The following is a 14,105-nucleotide window of genomic DNA, read 5'->3' on the forward strand; positions in this document are numbered from 1 at the left end:
TGTGTGTTCTGTTTTCAGAAAACAAAGATTTCCTCTTCCTTCTCCTCCCCAGCCTCAACGCCTGTGAAAGTAGTGTGCATAGCTGAGCCTCAGGCCGATTTGTGTCTTTGTGCTCAGCACACGTGCTCCATCTTTCACACCACAAACAGCTTGGCTTGGGGAAAATATGTTTTCTCTCTGAAAACTGCCATTTTAGGGCAACACATAGAAGGATCAGGAAAGAAAAAAAAAGACGATTTCACTTTTTCTTCCCCTGGAAAAACCCACCAAGATGTTGTTTTCCCTGGCTTTTTCTGGAGGGGAGAGATTTTTGACAGCTTTCCTCGTTAATCTGGCTCTCAGCCCCACTTCTACTGCCAACTTAGAAAGGAAGTGAAGGAGAATCTAGATGAGCACAGTCAAGCTCTGCTCCAGGGGCCCCAGGACCTAGGATCCGGCAGTATTGTGGGACGTGAGGGGTGAGGAGTCATTCACCTGCCCCATGAGAGGACCCCATCTCTCAAGTCCTGAATGGGAAGCACCCCACTTTGGAAACAGCTCAGGCAGGGCAGAAGCTCCCTGTGTTCATCGACAAGCTTGCTTCAGGACTTCCCTTTCACAGGCTGGGTACTACAGGGCTGCCCAAACAGATCCGGTTGGCTTCTGCTGCCAACCCTCTCCCATCTAGCACAGGCGTGAAGGCGAGAGGCGTGGACCGAGGTGCATGGATGCAGCGCTGGTTCATTTTAGCCAGAAGAGGCAGGGAAGGTTTGGAGGAAGAAGTGGCATTGAAACTGAGCCTGACCTTCCCAACTAGGTTCTTTTCCCCATTGTGCTGCCTCTGCTCTCTGGTCCAGCTCAGCCTCTGTGGGAACCTCCTGGGAGCCCCCCCCTTCTCTGCGTGACAGCCCTGCGGGAGCCAGTGGGCCACTGCAGAGGATCGCATGCTATGGTCTGAATTGTGTTTCCCAGCATACGTGTTGGGAATCCTCTCCCCTGTAGTGGGTAGAATCCCACTTAGGGGTGGGTGCTTCTGATTATACTAATGAGATAGTATTGGGGTCGGGTGGGTTTTGAGATATGACAGAGGTTAAAGAAGCCGGTAAGAATCTAGAGATGGGGAACGAGAGAGATCACACCCCATGAAGATCAACAAGGATCCACCGAGCCTTCTCTAGGACTGAGAGAAACCTACCCTAAAGGCAGCACCCTAGGGAGGGACAGGGAGCCTCCTTTCTGTGATCGCAGCCACTAGATCTGGAAGACGCCCTGGGTCTTTGCTTTTCTGGGCTCGTTTCCTGAACCCTCACAGCCTCACTGCTGTATGTTCTCCAGACTCCGTCCCTGGCAGGTCCCTCCCAGTGTAGGCTCTGACTACCCTGAGCTGCTAGCTCCTGTGGGGCATGCTTGTCTTTTCATCTTGGCATGGCATTGAGAGAGCCAGCATTGTAGACTTTTATAGACCGTATTGGCCAGCATCCTTCAAGATGTGCCACGACCCCACTGAGGTAGCACAAGCACAAATAAATATCCATAAAATCTTCCAATGATGCAATCTGCGGCTTGAAGTTTTTCTTTAGTTCTTTCAGTGTGAGATATATTGAGCATGTGGTTCCTTTTTTATTTGCTAGCTCTAGTTCTTTGCATATTTCATTTTAATATTTTACTTTAATATTTAATATTTAACTTGGACCGGGCTGCCCTTCTAAATTTTCTGTTTAACTCTTTGATTTAATCATTTATTCTATTTTCCTTAGCTACTGTATGACCAAGAGAAAATTCCAGAGTCTCTTCTTTGATCATTTCTTTCTTTCCTGTCTTTTTAATGACCTTCGGGCAATGCGATCTGAAAAGTCAGTAGTTCAAAACCACCAGCTCCTCTGTGGGAGAAAGACAGAGCTTTCTACTTCTGTAAACAGTGACAGTCTCTGAAACTCAAATGAGAAGTTCTACTCTGTCCTACAGGGTCACTATGAATTGGCATCGACTCAGTGGCAGTGAGTGAATGAGTTTGATTTTTAGTTTTTTGCTTTTTCATGTAGGATGTTCTAGATGCCCTTCCACAGCTCATCATGTCTTCTGTCATTAGTGTTTAATGCATTGAATGTATTCTTGCTGTTCTCGAAATTTGGGAGGGATATACTCAAGGTTGTGTTTTGGCTCTTGTGGACTTGCTTCCATTTGGTCACCTTCAACCTGAACTTACATATGAGCAATTTATGGTTTGTTCCATAGTTGGTCCTTGGCTCGGTTTTGGTGACTGATATTAAGCTTCTTTATCTTCTCTTCCCACAGAGATTGTCAATTAGATTTCTGTGTGTTCCATCTGGATAAGTTCACATACATGTGTTGTTGAAAAAAGATATTTTCTATGAGCAAGTCATTGGTCTTGCAAAATTCTATCATGTGATCTCCAGGTTCATTTCTATCACCAAGACTATATTTTCCAACTCTTGTTCCTTCCTGTCTGTTTCCAACTTTGCATTCCAATCACCAATAATTATCCATGCATCTTGAGTAAATGGTTGATGAACTTCAGACTGAAAAAGTTGGTAGAATTCTTCAACTTCTTCAGTGCTAGCTTTTGTGGTTGGTGCATAAATTTAATAATAGTTGTAGTGATTGGATTTCCTTGAAGGCAAACAGATACAATCCTATCACAGACAGCGCCGTACTCCAAGAAAACTCTTGAAATGAACTTTTTGATGATGAATGCAACACCGTTCCTCCTGATGGTGTCATTCCTGGCATAGTAAAGCCATATAGATATCTGATTAAATTGGCCAGCACTAACCCACTTCAGCTCACTAAAGCCTGGAACATCCATCTTTATCATTTTTAACGGCTTCCAGTTTTCTTAGATTCATACTTTGTCACCCCATGTTCCATCGGTTGAGTTTTGCAGCTGTTCCCTCTCATTTGGAGTTGAGCCCCATCAGCAAATGAAGGTCCCAAAGGCTTTCCGCTCCCAGGCGTTACTCCAGCTGCATCATTACGGTGGACTCTACTTTGAGAAGGCAGCTCTTCCGCAGGCATCTTTTGCGCGTCTCCCATCCCGACGGGCTCCACTTCTGGCCCTCTCTCTGACAATGTTCTCCTTCTATTTGTTGAGCTTTCAGGGACCCTCGGTATTTTGATGCTACCGCCTCGCCCCCATAGGGTTTTCAGTTGCTAACTTCTTTGAAGTGGCCAGCCTATTCTTTCTTTGCAGTCTGTTCTGAGCCTGGGAGCTCTGCTGAAACCTGTTCACTTTGGGTGACTCTGCTGGTATTTGAATTACCAGTGACATCTCACTGACAGTTGCCACAGGGAGCAAGGTTGGGGGCATTGCCAGGCAAGTGAGGTCTGGCCCTGGCTTTACTTTGTTCTCAATTGCATAAGATGGCAAGACACATAACAGAAAGTTGCCCAGACTCAGATGTTCACGAAGACTTGTAGTCAGGTAGTCCCAGCTCCCGGGAATCTAGTCTGATGGACAATATGTCACAATGGAACTTTGTGCCTCCGGGTTTTCAGGGGCTGCTTTTTCAGCAGTGGATCACCAGGCATTTCTTCTGAAGCTTGGATTCCAAGGTTGGACTTGAGCAGCCGACCTTTCACTTATCAGACAGGTCTGTTAATCATTTGTACCTGCACGGAGTAGAGCATTCAGCTCAGCAAAAGCAAAGGGGATTCATCAAGCAATCATTTTAGGACTCTATGCCGGCCCTGTAGCGTCAGCCCCAGGCAGTACAGAAAGTAAGGCCCCCAGGGGCTCATAGCACCGAGGTTGGTACCAGCACTAAAGGACACTAACTGCAGCACAGGAGAAGGGGAACAGCCAGAGAGTGACAGTCCTACCCCCATTGTGGAGGGCACTGAGGAGCCTAGCCTCCTAAGCTGTATCTATGGATCTTGAACAGAGGAAGAGAGTCTTTTTTAGGCGACATCATATGATAGTTGTGCACATTTGGCAGACATCAGATACACGTGAAATAGACTCTTTGCTGAAGCCATGCTACTGTGTTTTCTTTCTGTCTTTACCTGACAACTATGTTAGGCAGGTGTGACCTCCATGGCACAGATGAGGAAGTTGTGGAGATAGTGCAGGGTAACCAGTCCAAGGTCACACAGACAGTGAGTGGTGGGACTGGGGGGCAGGAGGAGCAGGAGTAAGGACTTTTAGTACTTGTTGCCAACCCCATCATTCAAATGCACCAACCCGTTTTCGGTTGTCCTTATTTCCTGTCTTGCTTTGGCATGCCTATGAGGTCATTGAAAATACCAGGGCTTGGACCGAGCACACTTGAGTTCTCAACATGCCATCTTGTTTTGCTTCTGTGTTCTAGTTATTGTGGGGAGCAGTTTGGCTTGAAGTACGAGAGCAAAATATGCATTTGGAAACAGATGCATTAAAAAAAAACTTCTCAGGTCGTTTGAAAAAGATTCACTCAGTGCCATGCGTTGTTTGATTTCTTGATCGCTGCTCAAGTGGTGTTGAGTGTGCATCCAAATAAAACTCAACCCTGGACAACTTTAATCCTTTTGCCGTTTTCCTGATGTGGTTTAGTGATCCACTTGTGAGGGCGGCTTGTTGATGCTGAGCTGTAATTCATGCTGAAGGTTATAGTCTTTGATCTTAATCAATAAGACCTTCAAGACCTCTTTACTTCCACCAAGAATGCTTGTGCCAGCTGCATGTCGAGGCCCCCTTCAATTCCGATGCCACATCCTTCTTCGTGTAGTCCAGTTCTTCAGATCATACACTCAGCATACAGTTCGGTTGAGAATGGTGGAAGGATACAACCTTGATGGGCACCTCTCCTGATTTTAAACATTCCCTTCTCCTGTTCAAACAACTGCCTCTCGGTCTATGCACAGGTACTGCCTGTGTGTTCTGGAATTCCAATTCTTTGCAATCTTATCCATCATTTGTTATGATTCATACAATCAAGTGTCTTTCCGTAGTCAACAAAACATGGGTACACGTCTTTCTGGTACTCGATTTTCAGTCAAGATCTGTCATCAGCCATGACATCCCTTGTACCATGTCCTTTTCTGAATCGGGTTTGAATCTGGCAATTCCCTGTCCATTTTCTGTTGCAACCATTTTTGAATGATCTTCAGCAACATTTTACTTGCATGTGATTTGAAGGATATTTTTGCAGTTTCTGTTCTTCCCTCTCAAGGTGGAGGTGATGGTATCACACCCCAGAGTCCTCTAAGTACTCATCCAGTCACATTCCATCTAGCATGCATTTGCGTTATTAGACCAAGAGCTTTATTTCATGCACTACGATTGTATATTCAAAAAGTCTAGCTCATGAGCTCGCAAACTTGCAATCACAGATCCATGCAAATACAAGAATTAGTCCTTCATTCCTGAAGCGATGTGTGTCCACTTTTGGTGTAGTTACTAAGTCTGCCAGGCCTTAGGATTAGTGGTATCAATATCTGTCCCCTTTGCCTCTCTAAGCTTCTTTGAGGGAGGAACCGTGTCTCCATAATCCTTCTATCTTCCCACCAGCCCTTCCCTGCATCCCAGGTGCCGAACTCATAATTGGCCTTAGTAGAGATTCAAAGGAATTTTCAATAGACTTTATGCACCAAAGATACCGTTCCTTTTGGAAGGAAAGCATATTATAATCAAAAGACTATAAAGCCAGATGATTTTAAAATGTGTTTAAAGGCACCAGGGACATCAAATGCAACCTCTGAAGTTTTTATTCACGTCGCCATGAATCTGACAGGGATGAGTGCAGGGGCCTGGCAGATGGGTGCATGTTGTGGGAATGTGGCAAGAGCCAAAGTGTCAGGCAATTTCTCCCAAGCGTTTCAACTTCTGACAAAATAAATTCTGTCCACCCCCGCATGACACAATTCTATCAGCTCAAAATCCTTATAGACGATTGAAACACTTCATTCCTCTTCCCATTCACTTCAGAGCCATCTTCTGGGGGGACCTCTTAGCTCCTCCTGTGGGTTTTGGTTGTTGGGAACTGCAGGGATGGGGAGCAGGCCTTGACCAGTGGAACGACGACAGCCCTGAAAGTTCCCAGGGCTCAAAGCTGCCTCCCTTTGCAGAAAGCCACCTGCCCAACGGTCACAAACGCAAGCTCACTGCCACGGAATCACTTCTGGCTCGTGGAGAGCCTGGGGAACAGAGTACAACTGGCCCTGGGGGTTTCCCGGATTGTACATCTTTACGGGATTAGAAGGCTTCATCTTTCTCCTACAGAGTGGCTGGTGGTTTTAACTTCAACCTGTGGTTAGCAGTTCTGGCTCTCTTAGTCCTCTGTGGGATCCAGTAGAGGGGACATCTTTTAGGAGGTGTTGGACATGGAACCTCGGATGAGAAGTCAAGGCGGCTAGGCTTCAAGGGGATAGCATTTTCAGGAGAGGCCATGAAGAAGACAAGAGGAGGTGGCCAGGCCAGCCAGATACTTGGTTGGTTGCAATGTACGCATTTGTCAATGACCATATTAAGAGTTACTAATTGTTGAGCGCTTCCAGGTATCAGGCACCATAATAAGCACTTTGCTGAGTAACACCGTTGCATCGTCAGAGCAGCCCCCCCCCCCCCCCCACCGCAGCTTCTGGGCTAGGGCCCTTTCACTGACGAGGACAGGCTCAGAGAGTGGGCAACTTGACCAAGGTCTCCAGCTGGGTGACGTCCGAATTGGGAGTCCAACCTCCATCTGTCTGTCTTCAAAGCCTACGGTTTCAGCTACAATGTCTGTCTGCCCCCCTGCCAAGTCTCTTCGTGGCTTCTCTTGCATGGTTATTTATGTTTCCCCACGAAATGGGCAGTTATGGAAAGATGAGAAAAGTAGAGAGAGTTAGTTACTTGTCTCCGGCCACTGTAGGATTGGGGAAGTTGTAATTTCATGGGAAGGAGAATCGAAGCCTCTTGGGCTCCTTGCAGAGAGTCTTTCTGGGGCAAACCCCGAGTGGGACTGCCTGGTGGAAGGTCATCTTCCTCACGTGGCTGTGAGTGAGGAGGGCTGCCTTTATCTTGTCGCTGTGTTGTTAGCTACTATGGAGGTGGGCCCAGCTCCTGGCAACGCCGTTCACAGAATGCTGCCCCAGGTGTCATCCTCGTGATTGGCTGAGGATGTGCAATCATTCTGTTTTTGCAGCTCTGCAATAGGTTACCCATCAGGCTGCTAACTACATGGACAGCAGTTTGAAACCACCAACCACCATATGGGAGCAGGATGAGGCTTTCTACTCCTGTAATGAAAGTCAGTCTTGGAAACCCATAGGACAGTTCTTCTACCCTGCCCTATATGGTTGCTATGAATCAGAATGGACTCTATGGCAATAAGTATTCAATAGGCATGGGAATTCACCAAGGAAGAGACAGAATTGTCCTGTTAAAAAAAAAAGTAGTCACTCTACGTGCTGACAGCTGTAGGTATCTTTGGCATTTGTTCTTCAGAGAGTTTGTTCATTTATTTATTGAACAAATTATTTCTTGACTGTCTTCCGTTGCAGGCATTGTGCAGGGCTGTGGAATACAGGCACTTGTATTTCAGAAATGCAAAACCAATGATAGCAATTCTTTTCCAAACCATGTCTACTCTAGGCAAATTTCTGGAATGTTCAGTTTCTTTCTCTTCACAGTTCTTTCTTTGGGTCATGATGCATCCCGAGTGCCCGTCTAGTGTGTGACACATGGAAGGGAATAAGTAGGTGAGGAGTAAGTGAATGAATGGACAAAGGCATCGTCTACTAGGATCAAGAAGGACACCTCATTTTGTATGAACATCAGTGTCTGTGTGGAACAGTGATTTGGAAAGAGTTGTCATCCAGTAAATACTTGTTGCTCAGATATGTACAAATTATGAGCTTTCTTTTCAGCATCATTAGAAAGAGAAGCTGGGGCTGGGACTAAGAATGGGGTGGGATTGGAAATGGGAACATAGGAAGGAGGGATGGCTCAGCAAGAGCCGAAAGGATGTGCGGTGAAATCAGGTGTGAGACAAAGGCACATCCAGGTTTTGTGGGATCATTTACAATTTGGAGCCCAAGCTTGCCCATATGTGAACTAGGGCCTTGGGAGGGGCCCATGCAACTTAGGGACCCCAAAGCATTAGTTTCATTAGCGCCACGGTAAACCACTTCTAGGGGAAATTTAAGACACCTGAGAGAAAGGGTCTCCAGACTCAGAGCAGTTTGGAGGGTGTGAGCTGATTGGTGTTTGAGAAGGGCTGAAGGTGTGTCCTTTGGGTCTGAGTCCCAGTGAATGGCTCTGGGGGGCAGGAGTCAACATCCCAAAGGATGAAATTAAAGAAGTAGTGAACCACATCCAAACACACACATGCACACACATACATACACACACTTTCTTGACAGACATGTCTGCAACCAGGTAAAAACAATTTATTGATATTTCATTGAGATTACGAGGGAGGGTCAGGAATCAGAAGACCAAAAACAAATAATCGTATCGATGTGAATGAGGAGGGGCAGAGTGGAGACCCAAACCCGCCTGTGGACAATTGAACATCCCTCACAGAAGGGTCACAAAAAAGGGACAAGCCAGCCAGGGTGCAGTATAGCACCAACGAAACAAAACATTCATCTAGTTCTCTGATGCTTCCTCCCCTCCACTATCATGACCCCAGTTCTACCTTACAAATCTGGCTAGACCAGAGCATGTACAAAGGTACAGATAAGAGCTCTGGACACACAGATATACCCCTCAGGAACAATAATGGGAGTAGCGACACCAGGAGAGTAGGGGAAGTTGGGGGGAGGAAGGGAGAACCGATAACAATGATTGACATACTCAACCCCCCCCCCCATGAGTGAAGGGAGAGAGTGGATGGTGTAAGATATGAAAATAATAATAATTTATATTTATCAAGGGTTCATGAGGGTGGGAGGGTGGGGGAGAGACTATAAAATGAGGAACTGATACCAAGGGCTGAAGCAGAAAGAAAATGTTTTGAAAAGGGTGAGGGCAACATATGTACAAATGTGCTTGACACAATGAATGTATGGATTGTTATAAGAGCTGTAAGAGCCCCCAATAAAATGATTAAAAGGGGGCAAAAAGAAATTGTGGGGAAGGGAATTTCCAAACAGCTTCTGTGGCGCAAAATCGGGTTTTGGAAATGAAATGTACATCCTCTTTGATGAGTGATTCCTGATGTCCTTGGTCGAGGGCTGGCTGTCTCTGTGATATTATTAGGTGTGTGAAGAAATCCTCAGGAGAGCTTTCCTAAGTTCCTTTGTGAGCACCATCCGTTGCCCTTTTTCTTCTTGTAAGGTTTACATGCCCCTGCTGTGCAATTTCTCACCATCGGGGGCTTTGGGGCTCCAGCCCCCTCCCCCCTGAAGGCCAAGTGCCTGAGTGGTTACCATCCGGTGTCCAGAGATGGACTTCAGTGCAGTTGGTTGGTCGGCGCACCAGTAGCGCAGAGGGAGGGGAGAAGCGGTCAGCAGAGGGAGGGCACAAACAGCTTGGTGGAGGAGGTGCCTTCGGGAGCACAGAGCAGAAAAGCGGCTTTCCAATAAATATATGGAAGGCATATAGATCCTTCTCTGCTTGTCCATTTTCTCAACCGGAAGCAGACAAGTGCACTAGGCGAGCTTTATGCTCCCTCCCACCATTATCCCAGGGAACTGCCTTCGATTCCAGAAGGGAAAACATCCTTCAACAAGTCAAGCCCACCTGCAGGAGCACCCCGCCCCGCCCCGCCCCACCCCCCACTCCCCCTCCAGCCCCTCCAGCCCCAGCCTCGACCCCCAGCCGCCGAGGTTGGGGGCAGGCGCGCCCACCCCCACGTGATCAGAAAGGGATCGGCGTCCGCCGGGGACTGGCACGCGGGGTGCAGAGCTGCGCCCCCAGGCGGCGAGCGGCGGGGCTGCGGGGCCAAGCGGAGGAGCGCGCGCCTGGGGACCGGGAGCTGCGCGCCCGAAACTAGGGCAGCCCCGGGCGGGAGCAGCGAGCCGGCCGTGCTTCCCGCCCTTGCACTCGCTCACGGTCGGCGCGAGTCCCTGATTGAGACAAGTCCCCGACTCTGGGTTTTGTTCCGCACATCAGAGGCAGAGACGAGCCTTTGGTCTGAGGTCTGAGCAAATTGGAGCTGAAATGGCCTCAGCGGGTAACCGGCTCCGCTGTACTGCCAGCACCAGCTTCACTGCAGACGGGAAGGGAAGGGCAGCAAGTGGCGCTTCTTCCCAGTGGGCGGGGAAAGCAGGGGATGGAGCCCGGAGCCCAAATCCTGGCCTGGGGTTATGTCTCTCTAGCTCCGCCCTAAGACGCCCTGCCTAAGATGCACCTGATGAATCTAATAGTGATAAACAACTCTTTAGAAATGGAAATGATCTATTTCTGTAAATCGATGATACCACCGAAAACTCCCAAGCCCCGGGAATTAAAAAAAAACAAACAAAAAAACTTGGATCTTAAAATTCTTACCAGCGGAAGACTTTGGGCAAGATGACCTCTCTGAGCCTCAGTTGTTCTAGCCGTAAACTGGGAACATCGCAGTTAGTTGTAAGGATTGCAAAAGAGAACACATAGTTACGGCTTCTCTTCTGCGGCCACTGTCCACTTAACGGCGCTCCGTGGGGAAAGGCGGACGTCTGCGCCGGGACAGTGGAGTATCTACTCTTTTTGAAATAGGTTGCTATGAGTTGGAATCCACTCAATGGCAGTGAGCCCGCCCCTGCCCCTCCCCCGCCTTGATCACCCAATTGAAGACTTAGAGGTTTTGACACTCTGCTTATTGCACCGGGTTCAGGTGGCAACTTGCAGGATTTGATGTTTATATTATCCCGTGACGGAAGAAAGATGAGGCTTTCTACTCCTGTCGTGGGTTACAGTCTCTGAGTCCCAGAGGGGCAGCTCCACCCTGTCCTACAGGGTTGCCCGGCAGTGGGTGCTCTTCCACTTGGAGTGGATCTCTACTCACTCTGTGGGGTCACGCGGTCATCTCTTAACACCCTGAGTGTTTGGTTTCCACTGCAGATAGCCACACAGGTCTGGCCTTCCTCATCCACAGACGCTCCTCCTCCTAGTGACGGCCACTGCCACGGAGGCAGGACAGTGGGCTTGCTTCATGATGCCTGGACCTTTTCCAGAAGTGTTCCTGGGAATGCTGCCCGACAGCGTCTTTTATGGATTGTTTGTGCTCTTGGCCATACATTCTTCTTCTGTGTGTACACAACCGTCCATTACCTGTGAAACCCATGTGCTTGAGAAGGGCTGGGCTTCTTTAAGACAGGGACCAATTCTGTCTCAGCCACTACGCTGCCTTTGGACTACAAGCCTTTGAGGGCAGGGTCGGATCAGGCAACATTTCTTGAGAACTTGTAGTTGTATGGACTTGGGTACATTTCTTGAAAATCTCCCCAGTTGACTGCAAGATCCTCAGGGCCAGGAGCTTTGTTTTCTGCTGTCCGGGCCAGTGCGCAGCTGCAGGCTGATGCTCAGGGCATGTTGTTGGGAACACAGAAGCCAGTCAGTCAGTACCAGCCAGTGATGACAGTGGTGGGAAAGGAAGAAGGCCTCTCTGGAGTAAAGCCAAGTTCAAGGGCTCAGAGATATATGACTACCTGAAGAGATCCCTGTCCTTTACGTCAATGGGGCTGGAGGGCTGCTGTGATGCAGAACGGGTGTTAACAGAACCTTCAGGATAAGACGAAGTAGGAAGAAATGCCTGGCGATCTGCTTCCCCAAACGGCCCAATGTCAACCCTATAGGTCAGAGCAGCTGTACAAATGGCATGGGGCAGCACATGGCCTTCTCTGACATCCTGGGGATGAGGGGGGTAAATCACCACCAGCATCAACAGCTCAAGACCGATTCCTTTGAGGCAGAAGTCAGGCCTGCCTCGTCTTCCCAGCCTGTCTACCAACTGGGACAGCACCTCTCCCTCTCACGGAACTATTTATCTGCTGCGTCGGATCACTTGTAGCCATGGCCACACAGAACGCACAGAGAACACGTACAGAGACGGGGCTTCTTAGAGTAGTCTTGGGATACAATTCACGATCAGAAACAACTCAGGATATAGTTCTTTGATCAACTCAGCCCTTACTCAGACGTACCTGTAGGAGTCCTCTCTCGGCCTCTGGCCTCTGGGTCTGACTTCTACCCGCGCATCCAAGTATTGCCAAGTTCTTTAACGCCACCAAGAAATGCCCGAGGGCACTCGACCAGTCAGCCTTTGCCTGACGGTGTTCAATTTTCTCCCTCCATGGCTCTAAAAACCTAATTCAGCCAAGTGGTTGGTGGTGCCCCATTCTGCCAACAAGCCTCCTGCCTGAAGACACTCTACTCTCTGTGGGTCTCCCAGAAACCACCGTGCTCCTTGGGAAGGAAACCCATTTTGTCATCTTGCTCTAGGTTTTGGGTCTGCTGCTGGCTCTAGGCAGCCCTGATTGCCGCATCTCAGTAGCTTGCAACATGTGCGCTCTGTCTTCTGTCTCTAGGAGGCTCTCAGTTCCCTAATCCCGGCCCAAAGGATGCACTCCATGCCTAGCTCTTCTCAGTGGCAGCGGGTCCCTTCCCTCTCTGCTCACTTCTCTCCTTTTATCTCTTGTTAGATACAAGGTGTGACCTTAGTTAGCTCAGGACTTGAATAAGGGTGGTAATGTAGTGGCTGGGGTCAAGGAGGTGGCTTGAGTCACATCCTTTAGTTAGGTGATGATTGCAAACACATTCCACCCTAATCTGCCTCTGGAACATAACTTCCAACTGGGACCTCATGGTTTCTCTCTGGGGCTGCGGTGTATTGGGACACAGCTTTTGGCCAGTGTTTCTAAGAGAGGATTGTGGAGCTTTTTAAGGAAGCAGTTGTCCATAAGTGTGTTAAGGCCTGGGAGGTTAGAACTCGATGACATACCATTTTGTTCAATAGACTCCCTGAGGTCTTTTTATAAAACGTCACCCACGCCTCATTTCTCAGTGGTAGACTGCATCATCCTAAGTAGCTCGTCCCCATATAGCACTTACTCTGTGCACAACACTTCATAATAGTAGCCCTTCTGGTCCTCCCAAGTTGGGAGAAAGATGAGGCTTTCTCCTCGGTCCTGTAGGGTCACTAGGAGTCAGCATGGTGACTCGATGGCAGTGAGTTTGATTTGGTTTGGATCCTCACAACAGCCCTATAAGATAGCTACTATTAGTATCCTCGGTTTACAGAGACGTGGACGGGTTCACCCAAGGTCGTGTGGTAAAGACTGCCAGGAACATCCTTCTGTAAAGAGCTCAAGCATACATTCTGAACCCTCAGATTAAGATAAGAGCTTAACAGTACAAACTGGCCCGAGAAACTAGGTCACATAAATGCAATCCAGGGCCCCTTAAGAGGAGGCGCATAGGGACAGGAGTTTCTTCAAGCCTGTGCATGTTCCTGTTTTAGAAGAACTCATAGGATTTCTCCCTTGAAAAGAAACACAACTCAGTGGCATGTGCAACCCACAGGCTACCAGCATATTGACATCTTCTTTCTCATTTGATTCTCACTAACACCACGTGAAGCTCTGCAAGAACTGTCACCAGCCTCCAGGGGAGGGCACAAAGAGATGAGTAGAGCACTTGGCACATAGGAGGGACTCTATCTTTATCTGTTGACTGGATCCTTGAATGACTAGATCGTTGGATGAATGGGTCGGTGAGTTTCTTCCTGTACGTATGGGTGAAAGACTGGAGAATGGGCAGGGTTTCTGTAGGGTGTGGATGGTGCTCACATGATGTCAGTTTCCTGCATTCAATCTCATTAACTCAGGTCAACCTCTGGCTCCACCAACAATCCAAACTCAACTCCCTCGACCTTTATTTGACCTCCCCTTAACCCATCCCCAGGGAAGTCCGGGCACACGGCAGCTCTTCTGAGACAGGGAGAGGACTGTGAATGGGGTACAGGAGAATGTGGGCCACTGTCTCCCATCATCTGCTTGGATTGGACCTGGCACTTCCCACCTGGGGGAAGAGAGCCATTTCCCTCCTTCTCATTGATTGCTCGGTGGTTGCACCTCCGATATTTATAACCCACAGCTTTTCTGCCATCCTCCAGCCCAGCTGGGAAGTGAGCACCACGACCTGCGATCGAATTTTTCTTTTCTGAGTTCAAGCTTATAAGGAAGGAAACACCCTTACAGGTCACAGCTTCTGAGCCCCGTGGGTG

At 48.5% G+C, this 14,105-nt stretch overlaps 1 protein-coding gene across 1 annotated transcript in view; it reads left to right on the forward strand.

The window, feature by feature from the left end:
* XKR6 (XK related 6) overlaps nucleotides 1–14,105 on the forward strand; it is a 339,809-nt gene that overhangs the window by 187,870 nt on the left and 137,834 nt on the right. The window lies entirely within an intron of this gene.

The sequence above is a fragment of the Tenrec ecaudatus genome, chromosome 8, assembly GCF_050624435.1.
Source record: "Tenrec ecaudatus isolate mTenEca1 chromosome 8, mTenEca1.hap1, whole genome shotgun sequence".
In the NCBI taxonomy this organism is placed as follows: domain Eukaryota; kingdom Metazoa; phylum Chordata; class Mammalia; order Afrosoricida; family Tenrecidae; genus Tenrec; species Tenrec ecaudatus.